Below are 27,036 nucleotides of genomic sequence, written 5' to 3'. Positions count from 1 at the left end.
CCAGTTCATCTGCGACCCGAATGAGAAACGGCGGCACAGAAAATGTATGGCAGGAAAATAGAGCGGTCATCGATTGTGATGTTTGGTTTGAAGACCTGTTTCCAGCTATAAAGAAACTTAACACCACTTTTCTACACCTTGCATGAAAATAACCAAGATTTGATATGCTCTGACATTGCCACACAGAGCAAGAAGTGACGTAATACTGCTGTCGGATTGCGTTCATCAGCATGCCGCTAAGAGTTGCTCGGGACACCTTTCTAGTTGGCCCATGTCAAGTTAACCCATTAACATCATTCCTCCAGGACTGCTTTTTCAATTTTAAACCTCACTAGCCCTGCAGTCATAGCCCACCTACTCAGCTTCTACTGACTGACCTCCTCTGGAGACAGCGTGGGCACAGATCGCATTCGATTGACGACTCCTGTCTTCTATTCTTTTTATTGGATCGGAGTGTCTGAGTTTTTTACTTCATTATCATATTCATTCAGAGTGGCCTGCAGATATATAACTCTCTTTAAAGCTCTCCAACTTGAACGCCAACAGTCCTTTTTTTATCAGCTGGCCTCATCAGAAACACCTTTGAGTTTTTGACGACGGGGGCTTTAACTACATTTGGAAAATATTTCCTTGAGGCTGTTGTTAGGAGGGAGGCAAACACAAAATTATGCTCAATTTACCGGCATTGAAAAAAATCAAGTTCCTGACACTGCTCTGCACTGACTTTCGGTTTTATAGAATTGATATTATATGGCCTAAGGTTTGTTTTTTTTTGGCATGGAGTTATGATAAGAAAAATTACAAGGGGTAGTCACGTCATGACAGTTCCTTTGATATGGCGGTGACATCACCCGAATTTGGATGTTGGCTGCACACGCCCTTTATTACGACCCAAATCTAACACAGTCGCAGAGTCACAACTTGTTTTTTGTTTTGTTTTTCATTTTTTGAGTATGTGTGTGCTAAATGCAGCACCACAAACAAGAAACTGCCATGAACTCATTATCCCACTTGGCTACATTTCCCCATCCACCTTAAACTGCATTTATTGGGCTAACCGTTGGACAGCCCAGCCGCAACTTTACTGTTGTGCCTTGCTACCTCATTCATCGAAATCCAATAATAAAAGCACCCGAAACCCTAATCACCTGACCAGCTCACGGCGTAGCAAAAAGGCAAACACATTCTCATTTCCGAAGGGCGGCGCAGGTTGATTGCCAATTATCCTCCAAACAACCTCTTGTCTGTGAGAGTTGTTGACACCTCCCTCAGTAGCGTTTCCTGTTTGGACACAAATACCACCTCTTTCACACGCTCTTGTTTCACGACGAAATATAAGAGCTGTGAGTCGAAACACATCTACCCACTCAAAAGGTTATTCGCGATGGGTTGATGTAAGGGGAGGGATGCAGAGAATTACATTATACTTAAATATGGTGTCTTCATATCTCTGCAGCTTGAAATGAGTTAATAATATTTTGGTATGCATTCCTGAAAATCACCCCCGCTCCGACATTTTAACATTGTGTGCACGTGCGACTAGTTTCGTCAAAAGACTCAAGGATGAAGTTTGCTCAGACTTGACATGCCGATTGCTTTGTTGGATTTCGGATACCTTACTTAGCTCAGAGTGTGGAAATAAAAGCATTTGAAGTCGTGGAGGCAGCATCTCCCTGCAGGTATCTGACGCACAGCCACATGACCTTAAAGTCCCCAAAACTATGATTCCAAAGTACTTTGTTGTTTGAAACTCATCTTCCAATTGCCCTTCAAAATAAACATTAAAAAAATCTGCATCACAAGTGCAAAGATGCTAGTGCGTATGTTGCCACTGCAGAACCCTGTGAAAATGGCAATTAACACTTTCCTATCAGTGATTTTGTTTCAGTTTGAACTCAGTGAGCGAGTATTCATGGATCTCGAGCCTTTCCGTGGAAAGTGGAAAAAAACGCCCGCTAAATGTTTATAATTGACTAAATTATTACAACTACAACATTGTCTGACCATTTTCATGAAAACATGTATTTATTTGTTTATTTATCTATTTATTTTCAGTATTTTTATTTTTATGTATAAAGCATGCAGGTACATGCAGTGACACCTTTCTGGTCACTTCTTCCGCCACCTCGGCTTCCACAGAGTACCTTGCCGCCATCTTGTAGCATCTTGAGCCATTAAATAAGAAACAGCAAATAAGTGAGTTTTCAACAAATTACGTGTATGTTCCCCCCCAAAAAATCAGCCAATAAGCAAATTCACAAATAGTGACCGGTAAACAAACTTTTGACTATGATCTCGTTGTTCATTTCTCTTGTCCAGACTACCAATGAATGACAATTGGTCAACAGTGGGCAACAGAATATCTTGCTCATGGTCACATTTTCAGTTGATTGTTTAGTTTCCCACACTCGGCGGCACTCCAGAGGTCAAACTTTGTTTACAAGCCTTAAAAAAAGTGTTTTTACCGTAATCCATGCCCTTTAAAGTCTGTTAGCAAAGATGTCATGAATACGTGACTGATGATCCATAACCAATTTGATAATATAATCTGCAAACGGTCATTATACATTTGGGATATGAACCGCTTAGTTGTAAAGTGAAAACTGTCTTTTTTTCTTTTCTTTTTTTTTAATGTTTAATCTGACTATCTAAAATAAGCGGGTTCCTTTCCAGTGGTTTCCTGTATTGTGGCTAGCGCACTGAAATGAGAGCGATAATTGAATATGATCTGCACACTTGAATAATACGAGGTAATGAGCAGCAAAAGGACGATACGGGAACCAGTGTAAGATTGGGAGAAATAATGAGTGAAATGAGGGGAATTCAAATGAACAAAGTAAAGGTAAAAGCGACAGAAAATGCCTGCTGTGTCATCAGTGAAATCAGTCAGAAATGGAAGATTGCGAAAAAAAAAAAAAAACTTCCACAATAGATCACGTTTAGCTGTCTGCTGAGACTAGCTCCGGTCCCTCTGCTACCCTTTCGTGGATAAGCTTTGCTGCTAATGGATGAGTGCTTTTAAACACGGCGATGTATGTGACCTAATTCAACAAGTCCAGCTGTGCAACAAAACATATATATGTGGCATGTCAGATATGTTCCAGGACTCGCGACATCAAAAGACATTTCAAATTCAAACTATATTTTTTTTTTCAACTAATCAAACTCGAGCCTTGTCTAGGGCGCCAACTTGTGATTCTTGCACAATCCACCGCATCTCTGTTGTCTCTGCCATTTTGGTGTCGTGAATGTGTCCAAAACAGGTTCCATTTATGGCTCCCATCAACTTGGGAAAAAAAAACATTCCATGAAGCCAGGTTGGGTGAATAGGGAAGTAGCTCCAGCATGGCAATGTTCTTTTTGGGGCCAGGAAGTGTCAGATGCTCTGGCCATGTACTTTGTGTGCCGTGTGGGCACACGTGATCAAGCTACGCCAAAGCTGCGGGAAAACAATCACGACAGATAACTCATCCGTTGCCTAATGAATGAGCAAGATGGCAGCAATCGAGTGTTTGCTATTAACTCATACGGATGTTACCCTGCTTCTTTTTATAGCTTTGATTGGCCTGCCTTTAATCTTTACATTTTAAATAATACAAAAAAAAACACAATCATACAACTATTATACTTATGATAATGGCTGTTCTATTGTCATGCTCGGGACATTGGTGGCCATTGGGAATTCCGGGAAAAATGTCATTTCCCAAACTGCCGGTCTGTATCACATGTAAATTTACGGGGGAAAAGACGTTATTAATAGTATGATTGATAGATGCTTTTATGAATAGATATCGTGCTTCGAAAAGAAAAATTGATTCAATGTTTTTTTTTCTTTTTTTTTTTAATCCACTACTACCTTTGACAAATAATTTTCAGAGCGTGATGGCTGCTGGCCACAAATATTCTTGAACTGAATTTTGGTCCCAATTCGTCCCCAGTCATGGTCTTATTATTACTTAATCGTAGTACAGAGTAGTATTCCAATGCTGTGGAAAAGTAGTGATGCAGCTATGAGTTGTCCTGCTATAACTGTCAAGTGTCGCCTCTGCTTCATTTGTCCTCCATTGAAGACAAAAACGCTTAGTTTGGAGTGTCAGTTGTCGTCCCACAGGGGATGCTTGGCGAGCGAAGAAAAAGCCCAAATGATGAAAATGTGAACCTCTTTGTTGCTCTTTCGACAGCCTTGTTTGATGAAGATGTCACATGCTGCCCTACATTTGAGTAAGAAAATAACAATAGTTGCTTTTATGTAATACATCCACCGTTCTGAAGTATTATTATACCATCCAGGCCATATACAGATTTACTCAAATAATGGCCGCACCTGCAATGGATTCCTAATTTGATGGCGGGTGCAACTTATCACCTCCCTCAAATAGATGCCGGCCTTTTCCCTCTCAGGAAAACTAAACAAACTAATTATTCAGTTCATAGACATTCTGTTTTACATTAATTGCTTGTATCCGAAATAGTTTGCTTTCTGGAGTGTCACCATGTGTGAAATTACACAACAAAGTAAAATCTTTGTGAGCTGCATATGGCAGAAAATGTCTGTTTGAAAGTCGTTTAGTCTCTGTGATAGAAGTCAGACTAATTTGTATCATACCGCCCCCATACCGAGTTTAGCGTGCCACCATGTTCCTTTCCGCCAGAGTGCATCGAAACATGATCATGGTAAAGCCAAAAGATACGCTGATTAGTATTGTCTTCTGATAAAAAGACGTATACGAAAGGGGTGGCTTTGTTGTTATGGAGGTACATGTTTTTTGGCGTGACTTTGCTGCATGCACCACATACATGGATCTTCGAAATGTGTCAAGTTTAATTCGGCAGCTTAGTGATGAAGGGCTGTCAAGGGAAAATAAAACCATTTTCCGGTCTTTCTGGAGGCTCAGACACACATTTTTTCCAGCTTTAAGGCATGAACACAAGTACCCGCTCTAGCCACCAGCCAGCTTGACCTCGAGTCGTCTTGGTCACGTAAAGCTGTATCCCACTTTAGAAGACAATGGGGTGAGCAGTGGTTCATTTGCATCAATTGAGTGAGAAAATTATTTAAATAAATTTTTAGCTATGCGTCTTTTTAGTTTCTTCAGTCAGCCTCGTTTGGTTCCATTAATCTGTATTTCTCCAGGAAAGACATTTTTCTTGTTTTTGTAACTCCACTTTCACTTGACTTATTTTGTAACTTACAGTGCGGTATTTTAACGAAATCTAAATATATACCGGCGAAAAGTCGAGAGTGCTTCTGGGTTTGAATCCCATGTTTAAAAAATGTGCTTGTTAGGATAATTGAAGACCTTAAATTATTATGGCAGCTTGGTGAGGATGAACTGAGCATGTTTAGAGCTCATTGAACTTGACTGCTTTTGCTTCTAACCATGTCTTCGTCACGCATTGGAATTAGCATAGTCGCTTGTAGGGCATTGGGCGTTTTTGGATTTTTTTTTTTTTTTTGTGAGTCAACGTTAATATCATGAAAGTCAAATTGACATCGACTTGTCACTAAAAATGTCATTTGTAGTTTTTTAGTCCGCTACTACAATTCTAATAAACTGATAATGATCCAATTCACAGAAAGGAATGGCCATAAAGTCAATTTACGCAGAAGAGAATCAATGTGGGCCGGGTGAGGGCTCCTGTGGCATGGAGTTGGTTCCAGAAAATTTCCGCTCACTCGTTGTGCTTGCCGCTGGGAAAACCAGGTAACGTTGGCACACCTTGGCGAGGCTGCATAACCCGACCTCATTCTAGGCCCACCACAGCAGCGGGTTCTGCATAGTGCGCGGTTGCAGTGCCTTCAAATAATCACAGACCACCTGGTGTGCGGTGGAATAATTTCCTGCCACAAAAAATCCTTCTCAAGGTTGGCTTTTCTCCCTTTCCTTGGTTTTTCCTCACTTCAGAAATAAAAGTCAATATATAGACATCAGTTCAGCTGACAGACTATTTTTTACTCAGCACAATCACTTGCAGGAAGCGGTTTGTGCAGTAGAAAATTTGACATGTCGGGTATTCTGTACAACCTCTTGTAGCTTGAAAGTCAGTTGCACGCAACTAGCCTTGTGTGGCATTTTGGTCTAGTGGTTAGAATGTCTGCATCACACCTCTGCGGCTCTTGGTTTGAATCTGGGCTACTTCCTTTATGAAAGTTTGAAATGTTTGTTAGCTTTGTTTAAACCTCCAAATTGTCTGTACGCCGCTTACATGATCAGGTAACTGATCCAATTAGAAGATGGACTCATCTATCCAATCTATTTAAACAACCAAACAATCTACTTTACAGTCGATTGGGAGAATATATTGTAATTAAAGCTCATTGAAAGGCACTGGGGGGAAAAAAAAAATCATCAAACCCAAGAAATCCAATCAATGACATCATTGATCGATAGGCAAATTATGAGATGACAACCAATGGCCGATTTTGCATGAAATGCAAAATATCCGATCCATCTCATTAGATCTGTGTAAAGTCCAGTTTATACTGTAAATGTGAATGTGAATAGTTGTCATCTAAAGAGGCCTACACTTGCCTAAATAAACACCCCCCTGGCCACTTTAGGAGGACAATGCAGTCCCACATGTTTCAGTTCTGGAACATAAAACATTCTCCGTGTCCGCTAGCTGTTTCAACAAATTACAGTAAAAGAGCAGTCGTCTTAAATGAGTGCTGATTAACAATTACTGCGTCGCTTTGCAAGGCTCCACTGAGCCAACATCCTGACATGTGCATGTTAGGCGTTGACAAATGAAGCATTCAGCCTCTTACCAAGCTAGCATTTGCCACACAAATGACTGGATAATACCCGCGAGGTATCGCCTGCATTGTCCCGTTAGGATGTAATGACGCAGGAATTAGGCGCAAGGGATGACGGATGACTGTATCACCTTTTGCGCCCCATTTGCATTTTATCAGTTTGACCGCCGCATCCAGCGGACCAGCTGCAAATGCAAAGATCATTCATCCCAGCCACAATACCCAAGACATGTGAAATGATCTTTGAGTGCCCGCAGCTCAGCTGATCGCCCTATTGGTCATTCTCTCCATAGCTTGATGAGTGGCTTGTGAGAGCTTCTAATGTTGCATCCCAGTGAGTATAAATCATGACCGGTTCAATATAAGGAAGTCGAGAAGCAGACGTTTGCTGTTTGGGATGGAGACAGCACACTGTCCACCATTGCGGTCCGTTGAAAGCAATAGGAGGAGGCGTATTTATTGATGGCTAGGATTTCTGACTGTGTGCGGAATTGATTGAAGAGCATATGAGGCAAATTGGAACGAACTGCTTGCCTGCAACCAGCTAAGGTGCTGCTGATTCATTCGTTTATTCATTCATCCGTCCATCCATCATCCAAGGCACTTATCTTCACAAGTCTCAACTAATTAGATTTTATAAAGGAGACCAACTTGAGAGTTGAATGTTGATAAATGGTTGACTGAAGTTTACGCATTTGCTCCTCATTTTTTGCCCACTCATGACATTGTTGTTATACGTGCTGACTTTCCTGACACGTCAAGCAACTTTTCTGGTGTTTTATCGGAAACTTCTGCAGAGCAGATGTTCACACTTCCGCATCCAGGCTGCAAATGAACGACATGCCAAGTGCCACCACTGACGAATTTAATGAAGACCGGTCATCGCTTGACGGCGACAGATTTAGGAGGGTCGCTGACCAATCATGGAGAAGTGCTATGTGGGGGGGTGTGGTTATTCTATGAAAACTGTCTCCCATTTTCATAAACAGGCAGATGACAATATATTTACTTGGTTGTTTAATTTTACACCGGATGGGTGGGCAGGCACTCCAGAGACCCGACTATAAAATATGAAAGGGGAAGTTGGTATGCTGATACTTGATTATTCTGCATAATGTCATACTGGCATGGGAAACGGGAGTTCATTTAGAGAAAGTCTCCTCCAGCCTCTCTGAATATTTTTCAAAACGTTAACAATGAAACGGCTTCAGTGTCAATATTCACAATAGTCGAGCACATAGTCAAATGTCCATCTTGAAACAGGAAATATGAAATGTAACTACTATATAGAGTACATAATGCAGCCTATTTCCATGCTCATCGCAAGTCTAGCACAAAGCACTTTCTGTCTGCATCTATTCTTTCTTTTGGGATTGTCTTGCGCCATTGTGAGGGTGAACACAGCCCACTTACTTCCCAGCCAATGGAAGATGCTCCTCTCAGTCCCTTTAAATTCAGCTCAGGAAAGGCCCACGGCATATATGACGGAAGCGCAAACGGACTCACTGGAGTCCATGCAGGATATTGATGCACGTTCATCAGAAACAGCAAGTTGACCGCTGTGAAGTAGGCACTTTGAGACTAGTGTGACAAGCACCACCCACCCGGCCAACACCCACCAGTTCCTAAATGATATCAGATGATGACAATAATAATGTGTTCAATGACTTGATTTCTACAATGATTCAGAGAATTCCATGCCCACTGTTGTCATACTTAAAAATGAAATACCATCCACCAGTTCACAATCACCACTAGTCTGCCAGCTTCTCTAGCAAATCAAAATGAGTTGCACAACCTGCGCCACAACTTAGACCTGCTTTTAACTGCTCCAAAAAAATCAGTCCACTCTCTGTTACCAAATATTTTAGTTGCTGGGGTCTGTAAAAGAATACACTGCAATACCCAGCGTGGCGCAGCGCATTCTTCCAAATTCCCAAACATACTAAAGGCGGCTTGCACCTGCATGAACATCGGTACATGCGCTGTCGATGAAAATAAAGCACTTTGAGTTTTGTGAAGCTTCAGTGAAGCCTTAACAATAAATTTTGTTCATACTAGTTTTTACTGTGGAGCCCTGGAAGTTTAATGTCCAAGTACAATTTGGAACGCGACCGACATTTTCGGGGCGGGGGGACCTACATCGAAATTCATGGAGGCCAACCTGGGTGAAACCAAGATATTGAATTTGACTATAACTCCAGTTGTTGTTATTATTTTCCTTCTTTGTGAACGCACCGCAGAAAGTTACCATTGATGTCGAAGAGGAAAAATACAACCATAAAACTGTAAATGGAACTTGTTGCAGCACAGGAAAGTGGTACGTACCTATGTGTGTCCTGGCTGCTCAGCACAACACGGCTAAAGCACCAATGAGTCGATATCAATAATTAAAGCAGAAAAACTGAGTCAGCTGCCTGCCTCCCACACACACACAAAATAATCAAAACTTTCTTTCTACTAGAAAAAAAAAATCATAACTTTTTTCAGGTTTTATTGGAAACTTGGTTACTCTGAGACTTCTTCCAGAGCTTGAGATATTATTTACACCTCTATATCGAAGATACAAATGAATGGCGTGTGCGCAAAGCAACCACTGGTTAATCTAACCAGTTCAATTTCATTCTAGGAGAATGACCTGCTGATTATTTAATTGCAGATTTGATGGGCAATACAAGCCATTACATAGTAAAGGTTCATAATACGTCCGCTTTTAAGACAACTGGGAAAAGTTTCAATTGGTGCGTAAAATGGCATCCAGATTGACCAACATTGACCTCACTGGGTCACAAATTAAAGTTGTTCGATAAACAACACTTCTTTTCCTGACTTTACAATCAAATATTTGTCGTCAATATAAAGCTGGAACTATACAGTTGACTCATACGATTTACTCATTGATTAAAATCAAATAAATATTCGCTTATGAGGTCTAGCCAATCCCCCAAAATAAGAGATGCTTGCTTTAGTTATGGAAAGAATTCCTGCGGTCCTAGTGCCCCTCTATTTTGAGAAAAGTCCAGAGGAAATAAACCAAGGAGGGGAGCCACCACAGCCACACCTACTCTCTTGAGCACGCCCAAGACCATCAGCACTAGTAGCCAGGGACCAATTTCCTCCATTTCCCTTGAGGCGCATCTGATCAGTAGAGAGCTCACAAACACTACCATTTGTCACAGCTTTGCAATATGTGTGCCAATCTCTTGCTAACCCATTTCTCCTATTTTGCCAATCGGGGTCATTTGCTCTCATATTTTAGGATGGAGTTGAGGGAGAGGGGCGGGGGGCGCAAATCAGCACATTGTAGATAAGTATATGCGTGTGTGTTACGTCATGTCTCCGGGAGCACATGATCGCGGATTACGGCCGAGTGTGGATGAATGTGTTGGTGAACGTGGGCGTGTGCGTCGCATCTCGCACACGCATGCACACACATGTGCATGATTGCTTTCTGTACCACCCGATGGAGCGAGAGAGAGGGAGAGGAGAGCAGCACACCACTGTGATGGTGAGGAAGGGAAACAGGGGGGTGGGTAACATCTTCAGATCATATTGCCCGTGTGCATTTCCCTGATAAATCAAATACCCCTAAAAAAACATTACAACGCCTTCTTATTTATTTATTTTTTTTATGGAGCAAGAGGAGTGCATGTCACTGCATCCGCAAAGGAGAGGATGCAAAGCATGTGCACCATTTTTCCTTTTCTTGAAATAAAACGAGTGCCATCTAGATGATCCCACTGCATTCCGGTCAAGCAGCATGGCATGGATGCAATAACAGGGCCACAGAGAGACAATGGTTGGCTGGATGGATGGTGGTGGTAACAAAAAATGGGATTAAGTCCATTCATTCATTTGCATGCATGCAGCTGCCACACACACGCACACACTAAAAAAAATACCTGTTAATGTCAAGTTCCTGTGCAGCACGCCGGTGACCGGTGGTGGTGGTGTTCCCGAGTCCCCTCGTTCAAATGAGTGCCAATCGGCGATGCTGGCGAGGTGAGGGGAGGAGAGGAGAGGAAAGGAGGGGAGAGGAGAGGGAGGGGAAGAGGGCGACTGGGTGCGCAGCTCACGGGAGGCGCTCACAGCAGCGGCATCATGGTCGCCGGGCGCCCGTCAGACAGCACGCATCCTGCAGCCGCGCCTCCACGCCTCTCCTGCTGCATGCTTCACTTTCTCACCGCTTGCCAGCCCCCCCCAAAAAAATCCACTCCAACCTCCTCTTTTGTTCGTCGGTGCGTGTATAGTCCGAAAGCTGGATGGAGACTGGCGGTGGAAGCGGTGGTAGTGATGGTAGTAACTGGGGGGAGGCAGACAGCAATGATGATGCTGCTGATGCTGCTTCTCCTCCTTGCTGGCCAGACTGAGGCTCTGCTCCCCTGCTTGGAGAATGTCTGTCCCCTCCCTTGCACGAAACTCACTCCCTCACCATCCTCCCCCTTTCTCTCTTATTCGCTCGCTCTCTCTTGCCACCCCTTCTTTCAGCACAAACCGAGGTGTGCAAACGGCACATTCGTGGCAAGGCTGCATATCCCCATGCAAAGACCAGAGCGGTGTAATAAAAGGCGTAGATACATTACAACAATAGATTCATATCTTGAAGACATTACATTGGGGTCCATTGCTGTGACGCCAATGTAACGTGATTTTGTGCACTCGAGGCAATAAATAATTCAAATTCGAGTGAAAAAGTGTCACAAAAAAAGACAATTACCAACTATTCTACTCTTGTGATTTGCTGGCACATTTTTCTTCAAATTAATTTTATTATGTCTTAAAAAAAAAAAATAATTTCAAATATTTTAATGTTATTTGTAGATATATTAATCATACAGGTTGTCCTCCGCTAAACAGTTTGATTTGTCCGATTGATTTCTCTTTTTTGTGAGAACGAAGTGAAGTGTCACTGTAACGCAGTGCTTCTCAATTATTTTCTGTTACACCCCCCCCTAGCAAAATAAAGCAATTCGCGCCCCCACCCCACCACCCACTCTCCTGCTCAGAATGGCACCCCCGCCCCAGGGGGGGCTGCCCCACTATTTGAGAAGCACTGCTGTAACGGCAGGTCACACCCCGATGCTAATATAGTAGTTAAGTCATAATTACAGTTAATATTTTTGATGAAAAAACTCTTCAAGGTCATAAATATAAAAAGTGTCACAGGGGACTGGAGTGGGGTCATTCCATTTTTATCAACGTGCTGGAACCTGATTTTACATTTTATGGCCACAATAAAATTTGGGGGATTTATATCTTTGTGAATTATTTGACAATGATGACTTCTTCTGGATACTTGTTAGTTAGCGGTTAAATTCCCTGTTTTCCTCAGATTTTGCAGATTAGGATTTGGACTACGTTCATACTGGATCTTCATATTGAATCTTATTTATTGCTTGGAACTGTTTCTCATTATCTTCAACATCAGAGATTGGATCCTGGTTAGAAGACTATATTCTAGGTTGCCTGAAAGAATAAAAAAAAAAAAAAAACGGGGATTATGAAAAACATTTTGGGAACAACAGTACTCTACCCACAAAAATCCTTCAAATGTATCACTGATCCGTGAAAGATGCTAAATGATCACTTGTACTAACATGCAGATTCACTAGCACCGAAGCGAATGTGCTATTTGCTTTCTGAGTGTTCTGTCACCCTCTGAACTAAACTTTCTGGCAAATATTTGCAGAAAGTGAACCCTAAAAAGAGGAGTGGGCATGATGGGGTTCCTAATGAAGATGAGAAGGTGCTGTGATATGCTGAGGCTTCTTTGCCCAACCTGCATCATCAGGTCCGGTCTGATGTGGTAGACCCGAGCCTCGATTGATCTTGTCTTGAGGTTTGGCCTGTTCTTGCACCGTCATGATTAGCATCTCCGTGCTGTCTTTCTGTCCAGCGTTTTACAGTCAATGGTATGTTTTCTTGATCTCAGACACTTGTTCAATTTTTCGGTAGTACACGCCATGCAAGGACTTGTCGTTCCATGACAGTCCATCTGGCTCCTTTCCTGGATGGCCATGAATGAGCGTTGCATCGACTCCCAACTAAACTACTAAACTACTGCACTAAAGTTCAACTACTGGGTGGCAATACCCATTCATGTTTGGATCTGACTGGTCAAATTCAGATAAAAGAAATTCCAAAAGAAAAACATTTCTTGCCTTTGTGATATGCGTATTGCCAGGCCAATATCACAATATTAATATATTTTCTTTAATATACTGATATATATATATATATATACTGTAAATCAAGGAACCTCTCTTTTATTGCTGGCTGGTTACTTACATGTATTACATGTAATAAGAGGAGGAATAAGCACCAGATATTTAGTTTTTTGTTGTTGTCAACGACAATCCAGCTATGTTATCATGAGTTACGATGCAATTTCCACCACATGAGTTTATTGTGGAAGCCAACTTATAGTTCATAAAAATAATCACCCATGTTGACACACACTTGCACAGAGCATTCACACGGGTGCTATTCTCATTATGTTAACATTAATTGTTCATTCGCCTTGCACATTAGTCATGGACACACTCTGGTGTATTGAATAAAACCCGGCATCATGGAATAGATGTCGAATTTTGCAATTATAATCATATTGATACAAATGATGCACGTTTAGAAATACTGATTGAACAAATTAGAGAACAAATTAGCTCATCAGCTTTGACCTTTGACCATTGAGTTCTGGAAAGGCCCAGTTGCTGAATCTCTCTAAAAGATGATCCTGACCGATTAGTCAGTGGTGTAAGGCAAACAACGGCCCGGACAGGTTAACTGTTGAATAGTGAATTTTTACGTAAATCTTAGCGTGTGTGTCACCCCAATAACAATAAAGAGGAGGAGAGTTTGCACATCAATATAGTTAGTAACGGTTCGCCAACCTTTTTCTATTTCTTCCGCTACTACGTCTCCTGCTGTTTCTTCTTCTTTGTAATCTCTGACAGTCACGATGCCATGTGGCACTGTGCTGCCTCTCAGAGGTCAGTCTATGTACTGCGTATCAGACCTCTGGTATGGGGCAGGCGACTCGCTATTGGCGTTACATTAAACCCATTTAAAAATGTTTCGAATTTTCTGTTTATTGCTTGTTCTCTAAATATACCACCAACTATGATCTTGAAACACATACCAGTAAATATCATTTCAAATTCATCATACATTACAATGTATTTATTTTGACCGCCGCTGTTTGTTCGCATGATATTTTAATCCCTACTCAATACTGTATAATGACATATATTTTTAACAGCATAGGATAACGTGAACACTTTCTGTGATTTATACTAAGCTTAGCTCCTCACTGACATACATGCAAAGATCTTAGTCCCTCAGTCGAGATGTATTAGTTATTTTGACAGACTTCCTTTACACCAATTACGACTTTCTTATTATGCAGGATTTTGGTGCCATCTTGTGGTATTACAAAGCACAATACGACTCAGAAAGCGAGAAATAGATGAGAGTTCTAGCAAAATTCCATGATGATTGCTTCCAGAAAAAAAGGCAAATGACAAGACCGCAATTAGGCAGGGGGGGGTCACTGCATCCATGTGCGCCGTGTGCTGAATTGTTCATTCAGTATACACTACCCACGATGCAAAAACGTGCAAACTTAATTGCTCACGCAAATACATGTGGAAGCTGATCTATTAAAACATCGAATTGCTGTGCAGTTCAGTTTGAGGAGTTTATGGAAATAGATTAAATTGGCATACCCAACACGAAACCTGAGCTGAATAGTGATGGCTCATTTTTTCGATACACAGGTGCAAACTGGCACACGCAGCTGTGCCAGCATAGCGCAAAATGATATTTGAACTTTTCTGCTCGGGTAAACATTTTTGAAATGCTAGAAACAAAAATGACTCACATCAGTTTTTCATACGTGCTGTCCCACATTTTAAAAACAATTGTGAATCTCCAATTGACTCTTGGGGCGGGGGGGAGCTAGAGCCTATCCCAACTATCTCCTGGCAGGAGGCAGGATACACCCTGGACTGGTCGCCAGCCAATCCCAGTAGACTTTTGTAAATCAGGTCACACAAGAGGAGGCTTTGATCGTGGCCTTCATTTTGTGTTGACACCAACAAATGGAGATGCCTCACGTGCCTGACTTTTTCTACTCAACCCCCCCTCCCTCTCTGTCAGCTTGCCTTCCTCCAGCAGCCACTAATTGTCTGGCCTCCCAGCGAAGTCACATCCCTCCTCCCCATTCCCTCGCTGCCAAATGGGAGGAGGGAAGATGAGGGAGCGGAAGGAGGCAACGTGGTCTGTGCGTGGCCCCCTTTCACCCCCTGCTGGTCACAGCTGTGACTGCGCCCTCAAACAAATAGCACCCTGATTACTTTTTTTTTTCATTCTGCAGAACGCTCAGCCAAACAGAGCAGAAGCGCAAGTGATTTATTTAAGCAATGTGCTATGCTTCACATCAAGTCTAATGCAATCCAGACTGAAGTAAATAGGAAGATTAGTTGCGTCGGAGAGGCAACATAATGGAGGAATTCAGTTGTGAACAGTTTGTCGCGTTGATGCAAATCAATCCTTTCTCTCTTGTCTTTTGTCTGTTTTTCTATCTCGCTGTGTAATATCTGATTTCACTTTGTAGCGGGGCAGCTGTATACAAATATCCACCCTGATGTCGAGCGGTGATCACACCTCGTCTTGTTTTCACAGTCGGTTTATTTCACGTGGCATCCCAGATTATTGCCGTTGTCTTCAAGTGCTACGTTTTGCTGTAGACTGGGGAAATAAAGTGAAGCAGTTCCTCTTATTACAGTGAAAATTTGCAGCCCAATCTCGGCGTGTTGCAAGACCAAGGAAGAAACAGAAATAAATCTACGACAGCTCTAGTGACCACTTAAAATGGTTTTCATAAGCATTCATTTGCTTTAAGTGAAACGAGTCCCAAGAGTTTTGCGCACTGTTCCAAAATATCCAAAAGATTTATTTTATGAAGTGTCCAGGCATCCGCAATACGATGTGTGGAACACTATTATGTAATCATTTCAAAGCCAAATGTAAGCAGAGCTGCATTGAGCTTTGTTAGATGCACAGATTAACTTCCGCGGCATACTTGAAGTTGTCTATGCACGGGTTACACAATTTTGCTGTGTTTGGTGATGTATCCATGCAACACGTACACACAGTGTAGTCTGAAAAGCTTTTATTGTCTTGATCAAGGTTACTTTATCTAACGAAAACTAACTAAAACTAAAATAAAAAAAATACATTTTTAAAAAATAAAAAAATAAATTAAGCTGCATTTTACAAAATTAACTATAATTATAGCCAAAACATGCTTTGTTTTCCTCTTAGGCAATTAATTTAATACATAAGCCTTTTAAAAGCATTTGTTTTGATATAAACGGTACAGCCGCTTCCCGGAAGAAGAGGTGGAACAGTTGTCTGGTATATGTAGTCATCTTAATGTTTATTGAACAGAAGCGATGTCATCAAACAGCAGCCGTTTAAAAAAATAAAATTAAAAAAATAATAATTTTTTTAAAAAAATAGCCAGCAGATGACATCACTCCGAGGATGCATTTGCGTGTGGTTTTGGCTCGAAAGGTTCACCTACTTTTATCATTTAATTCAGCCCAAAACACAATACTCTGTAAAGGCACAAATCCACTTGAAAAGTTAGCAACTTGGTAAGCTTTATATAATTAGGATGCATGTATGCATACGTGCATCTAATTTTAGAAGCTCAACTTATTGTTAATTCAAAGTCAGTGGACTTTTAAAACTGTAAACTGTACCCTGTATTTTGAAAATATTTTTAAATAATGTTTTTTGTTGAATTTTGTACGACACAATACTTCCCATGATGTTTTTCTAATCTTACACACAAGACAACATTAAAAAACCCCAACGCTAATAGTAAAACTAAAACTTTTTTTGAGAACATTCTAAACTAACAAAAACTAACGAAGCTGCCCTGAAAACTAAATTTTAACATTTTGCAAAAACAAACTCAAAATGAAATCAACATAAACTATAATTAAATTTCTCAAACAAATTGTGTGGGTTGATGGGTGCTCACCTTTTTTCTACTCAGCCCCCAGCCGGTACGATAAGCTAACTCGGACTGTCTATTGGCCAAGCAGTATAATGGGCGGGGTCCAGTTGCTCATTTGCATGAGACAGGGCCATCCCTTAAAACAGGCTAAATTGAGTGAGACAAGAACGATGTGTAATAAATTTAAATTCTCGATCCTTTGCATCATTTGATCAAAGCATGTCACAGAGATGTGACTAAGACACCGCAACTGTTTTAAATTGTAATACGTCGTCTTTAATGATGGATGAGGAGCCACATATGAGCTTGACAGGTCTCATGTTTTCAACATGAACCGGCGCGCAAGTGTACAAAGTTCACGTACAAATATAATGTCAAACAAAAGCAATCTGTACTTGGTGAAATGAAAGTGTGTAGATTCAACGCGCCATTTTTGTTCAGTGTTGACTCGGGTTCTCCCGGGAGTTTTACGGTTTTCTCCACGTACCACGACTTCCCCCGGTGTTCTAAAAACGTGAGTCAGTTGGGGTACACTCCTGCTCACCTTCAACACTCATCAGGACAAGCACTAAAAAAAACTTGAGAAAAGGAAAAGGCTGAAGAAGAAGCAAAACCCCACACATCCTTGGATGATCATTGATCTGAGTTTTAGTGAGGGAACATTCATAAGGCTTGCTGACAGATTTGTGACCGTTTCCCCAATGGCGCACTTTTGGGGATTCAGGTTCCACTGTAATTGATAAACACATTGCTGTTAACATTATTTTTCTAAAAGTGTGAATGTCATTGAAGGCGGTACGGTGGACGACTCGTTAGCACGATGGCCTCATAGGTCAGAGGTCGTGGGATCGATCCCGGCTCCGGCCTTCCTGTGAGGAGTTTGTATGTTCTCCCTGTGCCTGTGTGGGTTTTCTCCGGGTACTCTGGTTTCCTCCCACATTCCAAAGAAATGCATGGTAGGTTGATTAAACGCTCTAATTTGTCCCTCGGTGTGACTCTGAGCGTGGATGGTTGTTCGTCTATGTGTGCCCTGCGGTTGGCTGGCCACCAGTTTGGATGTACCCCGCCTACTGCCCAAAGACGGCTGGGAGAGGCTCCAGCACGATGGATGATGTCAAGGATATGTCGTTAACCTGTCCAATACTACAAACTTTATCATGACATGATGACGATGATGATGTGCAGGAGTTATTTTGTGTCTCTTATGATCGTCATTTTTTATAAATTATTGGATCTCAATAGCAGATGTGCGTAATGAATGCTCTGTTTATTGTGTCTCTTCGCAATAACGTTGCCTGGCATTGTGAACAAATACAAGGATGAATAGTAAATCTTGGCCCTTACACATATCCTAAATTTAGTGCAGCCACTTTAAATGTGAAGAAATTGTTCCCTTCAACGTTATGCCACCATTAGAAACCAATTGAGTGTTCAGCTCATTATCCAGAACTATTTAGTTTTTCTTAAAAGACGTCATAAATCGGTTACTTGCTAAGTATAAGACCCTGCGAGTGAATTGTGTTCCTGCTTTAGTGTTTTAATAAGGCACTTGAATTGCTTCCTGTTGAAGCTGAAGTAGTGAATCGTCCCTGTTTTCTTTTCTTTCTTTCTTTAGTATGTTAAAGGCGGTATTCTATGGAAACTAATAGCTTGGATTCCACATGGTTGGCTTTTAGAGTGCCCGCCCACGAAGCATGTTAGGAATTTACACAGCCATGAAATGTAAAAAAATGATGTAACAGTGTCAAGGGAGAATCGCCCCAATGTGGAGGAGCGACTCACTTGTGCCGCCCATGACTTGGAGGGCCAGCCTGGGCAAAGATTTGCCATTTTCAAGTGGCCTCTTTTTATTGAATGGTACAAATGGTCAAACACACAAATGCAAAATGAACACAAATAGAGTGACAAATAAGCTGTCACACAAGACTAACCAGCTGTGATCCTCATGCGACTCTCCAGGCCACACCCCTTAAAGGCTCACACGCAATATAGTAGTTGTTGCTTTTGTAACTCTGCTTGTCCCAACATGCTCTTATTACGCATTATTAAAAAATATATATTTCCTCGCATTTAAAAACTATGATCGTATTCGGTACAGCCCAGTCCTCTTCCCACCTTTTTTTTTTGTGGACCTGCAACTGCTAAATGTAATTTGATATTGATTTGGGTAGTATTGATTTGATTTAAAAGTTACAAGCTTGGTTGCAAAAAAAAATAAATAATAAAAAAAATCTCTTGTTTTGGGTACCGCAATACTTTCTTTTCCCTTCAGACTGCGGGCTGGTTGAGAAGGATTAGTCAGGCACCTCATCGCAACACCCTAGCTTGGGCTCCACAGAGCAGGGGGGGGGGGCAGTATGAGCAGTCAATTGTGTCCACAGTAGTGCTCAAACAGGCTCCAAGGCAGCTTTGCACTGGGACTTTTTGCATTCCCCCAAGTCACACTTTCAAAGCCATGATGCTTTTATCTTAAAAAAGACAAAAATCATCAGCATGTGCATCGTTCAAACCATCTTCCATGACAGAGCTGCAAACGCTGCAAGATCAGCGCTAATGAGACAGTCGGATGGGCTTTATGTTGGTCCTTTGGAGGTTCAAATGCCTCCGGTGAAGCGTAAAGGGCTCGAGTAACACTAAAGCCATCATGTGGTGGGAAAATATTGTTCCATTTAAAATGAGAGGAACCTCGAGTGACTTGACGATAAACTAGCGGATGAAACGTGCATGTTTTCTACCTTCAGCTTGAGTGCTCACCACAATTTCGTCTTATCTTAACACAAAAATGATTCAGCAAGTCAGCATTATTGGTGTAATATTCACTTACTGGATACTTTATTAGTACACCCGTGCAGAACGCAATGAGAACCCCAACAATAGCATCGAGCTTTTGCAATAGTGAGAGTCCTGTCATATTTGTTGCATTCATTTAGCAATTTTCCCCTTGGTTTATTGTTAATTAAGCTGGTTACCAGCCAATCGCAGGGCACACAAAGCCGAACAACCACCTGCTCTCCCACTCACACCTAGGGACAAATTAGTGTGTTCAATCAACCTGCCATGCATGTTTTTGGAATGTGGGAGGAAACCGGAGTACCCGGAGAAAACCCTCGCAGCTACAGTTGGAACATGGGAGCAGGCCAGAGCAGGAATAGAACCCACGACCTCTACACTTTGAGGCCACCCAGCTAGTCATTGGGCTATTTAATGAAGTTAACATTGTGGTGACAGTGGTAGGCACGTTGACAGCAATGACGTGAAATCATCTTTAGTGATGTGTCCATAAAATGAGCTCAAAAAGCCTTGCCTCATTTCCCCCAAATATTCTATTTTGTACCTTCTCCCGAATTGCTCCTCTGTAGATATGAGATATTAAAAAGATACCTCCGTGGCCCCTACGCGTTGGACGCTACATTATGAGTCACATCATCTCTTCTTCTGCACATGTGGGTCCCTTTGGGGAGAGATTTAGGTGCTCTGAAAGTGGTAATTCCGATTTAGGCCAAAAAACGGGTTACGTTGCGAGCTTTGGAATGGAACTCGAGGACAGCCTGTAATTGGTTAATTTATTGTAATAAAATTATTTATGAGGAAAAAAAACATTAAATGAGCATGATTTATGGAATAAACTATTTTGTGTATAAACTTTAAAATATTTAGCAAAAAATTGTCCAACCCTGATATGTGCTATATGAAGTTATAATACAAATAAACGGTACAGTGGAACCTCATTTAGCGGACTAATTGGGAGAACGAGTCATCCATTGGATGAAAGTACTTTCTTTTTTTTTTTTTTTCATGGCACCACTTAATTATTATTTTATAATTTTCAAACTTTGCAACTAGAAGACTTCAACGACTACTTTAGAAGATCCATTTTTGAGTGTACTCAACACAATTTTTGTCGCTTTCATTGTGTCACTTTATGGGAATTTTTGTCACATAATTGCATTTGTCTGGCTTGTTATCATTCCAAAACATTCACAAGACTCAAAAGAACTTTCAACACTTAGGCACGCGCAGGAAGTGTTAGAGAGAGCGAGGCCACAAGGTGTACAAAGCTTCAACAAGAGACGCAGTCCAAAAGTCCTGTTGGAACTTTCACACAAGGCTTGACTTGGGTGGAACCAAAATGGATTTCTTTAAGCCTCCATGCTGACTCTTGGTGGATCAAGAATCGGCAGAAACCTGGATTTCAAACAGCATTTGGAAAGGAAGTGTTTTTTTTTTGTTTTTCGGATCCTCCCAACACGATAGAGATGCTCCCAAATCAATCGGCGGGGGCTTAAGTCCTTGGCAGAGTCAGTGTCCGCCGCCCGCTTTGCTAGACTGCTGCATTGCAGATAAAAATAAAAAGTTGACTGCAAGGCACCTTTTACCTTGCCCTTCCCTTCCACTGCCCTCTTTGCGAGCTACTGGTCGATAGCGATCGATGCAATGGGCACCCCTGCCACATATCATCAATTGCTGTCATGCAGACGCTTGAGCTTTTGCTTTACCATTTTGAACAAGAATGAGGAAAAGATTCCATCAAGCCATTCATTTTCAAACTACTGGCACTACTTTCGGTTTATTATTTTAGGCTGATATTTGGTAACATTTTATTTGAATGCCGGGTATTTTGAAAAATGTCCGGCTTCTCTCCGTTACATCGGACTCTTGACTCATGTCAAGATGCTAATTGTCTCAGTCGCTAATATTAAACCCACAAGCTAGTAAAAAAACAGAACACGTATGTCATAAAAATACCGCCCTGCACAATATGCGGCGAGCTCTCCTCCCCTCATTGGTACAATTTTGAATCCACGGCTCACAATGATGACGTATGGAAGCAACAGGCCATGGTTCTAATGCTATTTGTGATTGTTTGATTAAGTTTGAGCGAGTACAAAGTTTGAAGATGTCAGATAATGACACATGGAGGAAGTTTGCTCTCACTCTTAATGAAGTCGGTGCCACGGGCAAGAGTCCGGCTCCCAATTGGGTCCTCTGACTGGGAAAGTAAGTGCCACCTCTTTGCGACTCTAAAAAATTGCTTATGAACTCTTGCGAAGGAATCATTAGGGAAGCCGTTATTTCTGACCTTTCAAGGCACAATGGATGCCTCATCTTTGAATCTCATGCGGTCCACTCTACTCAGTTAATCACATCCTCAGGAACACTTTTCCATTACTTTTTCAAATGTTACCCTATTTAGCGGCCTAAGCATGGAAAGAAGATTTAGGTCACCTGATCTTTGACGTCATTCATGTGGACAGATAAAGCAGGATTACACAAAACCGAAAAACACAGTATACATTAGGGTTAATTAAGCTTCAAACAGAGATGGGAACTCAGACTCATGAGAGACTTAAGTCTATATTTTTTCGAGACGCACATATCCACTTAGACTCATTTGCTGAAGACTCGAGCCTTGACTTGGACTCTTCTTTTGAGACTCATGAATATTCTGAGTCTCTGTAGTGCTGCTTGCTCTTCTTACTCCAGAAGTCTATGGCTGTCAAAATTCACAAAAAATTCACAGGCTGTGTCGCGTGACGTCACTTCCGGCGCGACTCGACTGCACGTGGTGTCCAAATTCACATTAAGCCTGATCAAATTTGCCACAGCTCATACAGTCCACGGGGGCTTAATGAGGAGAAGGCTTTGAAGGTTTGGAAGGACCCAGCCTTCAAATTTGACAACAGCCTGTGTGTGTGTGTTTGTGCGTCTGCGTGCGTGTGTGTGTGTGTGTGCATGCTGTTCAGATGCCAGCTCATCCCTCTGTCTCTTCCTCCCTTCCAAACGCCCCAGCAATGTGCAACGTTATGGACAATGAGTTGACAATGCGACAACAACATTCAAAAAATCACCAGCGCGGCAAACTTGACTTGGGCTCATGGTCAATGACTTGAGACTTGGCTTGTAACCTAGAGACTTGGACTTGACTTGGACTCATGGTCAATGATTTGCGACTTGACTTGGACTTGGAACCTAAATACTTGAGACTTGACTTAGAATCTAAAGACTTGGGCTAGACTTAGACTCGTGGTCAGTGACTTGAGACTTGACTTGTAACCTAGAGACTTGGACTTGACTTGGACTCATGGTCAATGATTTGCGACTTGACTTGGACTTGGAACCTAAATACTTGAGACTTGACTTAGAATCTAAAGACTTGGGCTAGACTTAGACTCGTGGTCAGTGACTTGAGACTTGACTTGTAACCTAGAGACTTGGACTTGACTTGGACTCATGGTCAATGATTTGAGACTTGACTTGGAGCCTAAAGGCTCAGGCTTGACTTGGACTCATGGTCAGTGACTTGAGACCTGATTTGGAACCTCAAGACTTGAGGCTTGACATGGACTTGGCCTTAGAGACTTGTGCTCATCTGTTTTTAAGCAGGGGGTTAAGGTTTGAAATTCAGTTTTTTTTTTGTAAGGATTATGATTTCAGGCAAGTGGCAGGATTTCAAAGTAGTGTTTCAAATCAGGTCTAGGGTTTGAAATTAAGGTATCAACGTAGGTTAATATTTAAATGATGGCTTTGATGCCTGCATTATAACTTTAACCGTGACCTCTTTGTGGCTCCTTTTGCTAAAACTTTATGCAACCATCCAGCCACAAGCAGGCACAATTAAGTAGTAAAGAAAAATTTCCAGTCATTGTCATCATAGCTTTCACAAGCTTTCAGTTAACATTTATGACATAATACTATATTGTTTCTCCACCATACAATTTTATGTTATTTTTGAGGAGCGGCATACTAGCTGATGCCACATCAGGCAACGACTGCTGCTTCGGGGGTCTCCCTTTGCTCTTTTTATTTATTTATTTTGATCTCTCAGCATGCTTTGTGAGTCTCGTTATCTCGCTCCCGCAGCCCCGCTGCGCGACTTAACGGCTAACAGGAAGTGCTTTGCTGACACGGCGATGCCCCAGACGCCGTACTCTTTCGCCGAGCTCATTTGAATGATAATGAGTGAATCTCTCTTGCGGAAGCGTTCGGCATCCACACCTGAGCACGCTTCCGTGCGTGTGTCTTTGATGTAAAGGGCATGGCAACCCTTTATGGTTATTTTGTGTACATTTATGAGTGGAAATGAAATGCACCCTCATCACTGTACAGGCTGGGGTGAAGCGATTATGCATGGCTGAAACCTGATGGTTATGTTGGTGCACTGTAGTTTATAGATTCCAGCTTGCGTAGATGCCGTAAAGCCAGTTACACCAATGAGAGGAATGGAAATCAGAAGCGGCTTGACATTATTTATAATTGTCTGAAGAACTACCGCTTAGTGGCTTAGAAAATGCTAATTATGCTAATGAGATGTTTCAAAACATGCTGCTGGAGTGTAAGCATCTGGAAGAGCAGTTAAAAGATTTTCATTCATACTTATTATGCGAAGTTAAAATAATGGACTTGTCGATCAAGATTGTGGACTGGAAAGCAATGATGTCATGGGAAATCGAGACGTTCATAGCCAGTTTAATAATGCTGCGCAGGCTCGTTGTTGCCTCAGTTGGGAGGCGGAGTCCTCATTATGCTATTGGAAATAGTCACAACACCTTCAGGACGGGAGCCGACTGTCATTACTTTACTTTAATAATCCCAGACACTGCAGCCTTGAGGAAATATCGAGCTTTTGATGATGTATAGTTCGGATGTGTGTGGATGGGCGTTCATGCTGACACATTGCATACATATCCCTAGCTATATCACTTCACCGTACTTCCTTGAAACAATTACTCTTTTCCTACTAGCGAGGACTAAGAGGTAAATTTATGAACAGCAATCCGCTAAAAGACTTTTTCACGAATTGTGACGTCATCCGCCTGAATGTATCAAATTTTCACATAGCCACTATATTTAATTTTACTTTGTGTTTACAAGTTTTCACTTGTTCAGGTTCATAAATACTAAGATGTACGTACAATATATTGTGTGTGGTGACATAAACATTCCTCCTCGGATAAAATTAACTTCATTTGAAATTCTTAAATGAACTTAATTGCGGCACCGTGGTATTAAGATTGTTGTTGCCAAAATAGCATGAGTCAGAATTGTTGGATTCTCCTCCACATCCTCAAAACACAACACATCTAAATAACCAATGAAAAAAGGTTATAGACGTAAATACTGTATATGCTGTTGTGTTTTTTATTATTTATGTTTTTGAGGCTTGGGTTTGAAGAATAGAGTCAATTGTAGGTATTTCTTTTTAATAAACTGCTTCATAGAAACTGTGGTACAAAATTGTTCGGACTATAAGACGCACTTAAAATCCTCTAATTTGCACAAAAATTGACAGTGAGTCTCATAATCAGGTGCGTCTTGTGTGTGGAAGTGGAATGAGGTTTGACTTGATTTGCTGCATTTGTTCGTGCAGTAACACGTCTTATAACGTCCTATATATGGAAATGTCCCAAAATTGACCTGTTCATTGACATATCTTACTTATAATCCCATACATTGAATAGTCCAAAAATACGGTATGGTAGATTCTCGATGATGGTTTGCCACCTTGCAGAGTCGTGACGCCTTCAAGATTTGGCCAATGTTTCTGATAGTCCACAATGTCAGCATAGCTATAGACTTGGATACTGATGTTTGTGCATGTCTGTCGTCATTGGACACGCCTGGCCTGGCTACAGCAGACTAATTATGTTGCAGCAAGTGTGATGAATGTGGCCCTGCTTTGATTTTACGCCACTGCCGCTCTTAGAGCCTCGCCGTCCCCACACGCATGCATCAGGCCTCCGTTCCCTTTGAGAGCAATTATCGCGGAATTCTACGGTATGGACCCAAGTTATGAATCTCTCTGTGGACTTTGCCGCGACAATACGGCACTTTCCGCCGTAATTTACTGACTGAATCTGGGACCGTGGCTTTTACTGCAGCCTATAATTGCAGGCGCAAATAAGATGACGTAAAGAAAGCCTCGCGGCTCCCTCGCTATTGGCGAGCGTTGAGGGACCCGACGACCGGCCGCAGTAGCGCTGTCATAATCCACTTAACAGCCTCTTGTTGAAGCTGCTCGTTCCTTTTGGAAGAAGTGGTAAGCGGCGAGGCCACTGAGAGCCAAAAATCAGTTACTGCTTTGATGCCCACTTCACTGAGTTCTCGAGTCCTTCATTTTGCGAGACTTTAGTGTATGATTGGGTGATAAACTTGGTTTTGTTTTTGATATTTCAGATTTTAATACATTTTACACCCTTTGCAAAAAAAAAGCAAGTGACAGTGACAGCTTTCAAAATGTTTTGCTCTCTTTTCACTTCTCAAGTTTACTTTTTTCTCCGAGTGCCAGACAAAGTTTGAAGCTGTTATTCACTGAGCATTAATTATCATCAACCGCTGCTAAAACAATATTAATAGAAAATACTCATAAAAAGTTTGTTCTATTCTACTTTTTGTCCACTTTTATGTTCCACTTCTGTCTTGTCTATCTATTTATCTATCTATCTATCTATACACACACGTCTTCTTTCTGTTCACAGCCATGTTGTTAGTGCAAATTATGCACATGAGGGAGGAAGTGCTTTGAACAATTGAAGCAGCATACAACATGGAATTCAATATGAATAAATAAACTTGAATTAAAAAATTAAATCAATTACTTGCCCATTTCTACTTGCGATGCATATTCGTCTGAATCTCACAGCCATACTTGCTATGAACTTCAAATTGTTTTCGATCACATTTTTTTTTTTGTTCATTGGCTGTCAAGCAGGTCTGTCGTCTATGAGTGTCAAGACTTTTAAGTTTCCAGGAATGAGACTTACTTTTTACTAATTGTTGGTTGTTGTATGACTTCCCTTTTTGCTCTTTGTACAGCACTTTTCATACGGCAGTGGTTGTCTTAAAGTACTTTACAAATACAGTTGAGTTGATTTGAATAACCGGGATCTCCTGGTCATCTGCGAGCCATCGATTAGTCATACGTGGTGGTCGGATGCTGGCCCCGTTTGCGTGTTATTGTGCAGCCAATGGAGGAAGTCCAGAGCAAGGCCATCTGTCACACTCTCGCCTCGGCTTGCTTTTCCGAACCCCTGTTGTTGACCGTGTCCGCTGCCTCATAACTAAACCGACTCACCACTGACAACCAAACCAACGGGCATTCTGCCAATGTTGGCTAGGCTAGTTGTTGTTGTTGTTGTCTGTCAGCAGCCTTTTTCAATGACCACTCCCAATCCATGACTCCAAGTCATTTTGGCTGTGTTAAATGAGTAAAGCTCAAATTGATCGAAGGTGTTATTCATTTAAAAATTGG

General features: G+C 41.6%; 1 protein-coding gene across 3 annotated transcripts in view; it reads right to left on the bottom strand.

The window, feature by feature from the left end:
* unc13c (unc-13 homolog C (C. elegans)) overlaps positions 1-11,109 on the bottom strand; it is a 133,437-nt gene extending 122,328 nt beyond the window's left edge. For all 3 annotated transcript variants that reach the window (XM_088295581.1, XM_088295582.1, XM_088295583.1), the window contains exon 1: positions 10,660-11,109. The gene's annotated coding sequence lies outside the window, so the exon portion shown is untranslated. The remainder of the gene's footprint in view (positions 1-10,659) is intronic.
* Between the last annotated feature and the right edge of the window lie 15,927 nt (positions 11,110-27,036).

This window comes from Idiotropiscis lumnitzeri, chromosome 5, assembly GCF_059441095.1.
Source record: "Idiotropiscis lumnitzeri isolate Australia: NSW breed Sydney's pygmy pipehorse chromosome 5, RoL_Ilum_1.0, whole genome shotgun sequence".
Lineage (NCBI taxonomy): Eukaryota > Metazoa > Chordata > Actinopteri > Syngnathiformes > Syngnathidae > Idiotropiscis > Idiotropiscis lumnitzeri.
Note: the sequence above shows the minus strand (reverse complement) of the source record. Positions and strands in the feature narration are given on the sequence as shown.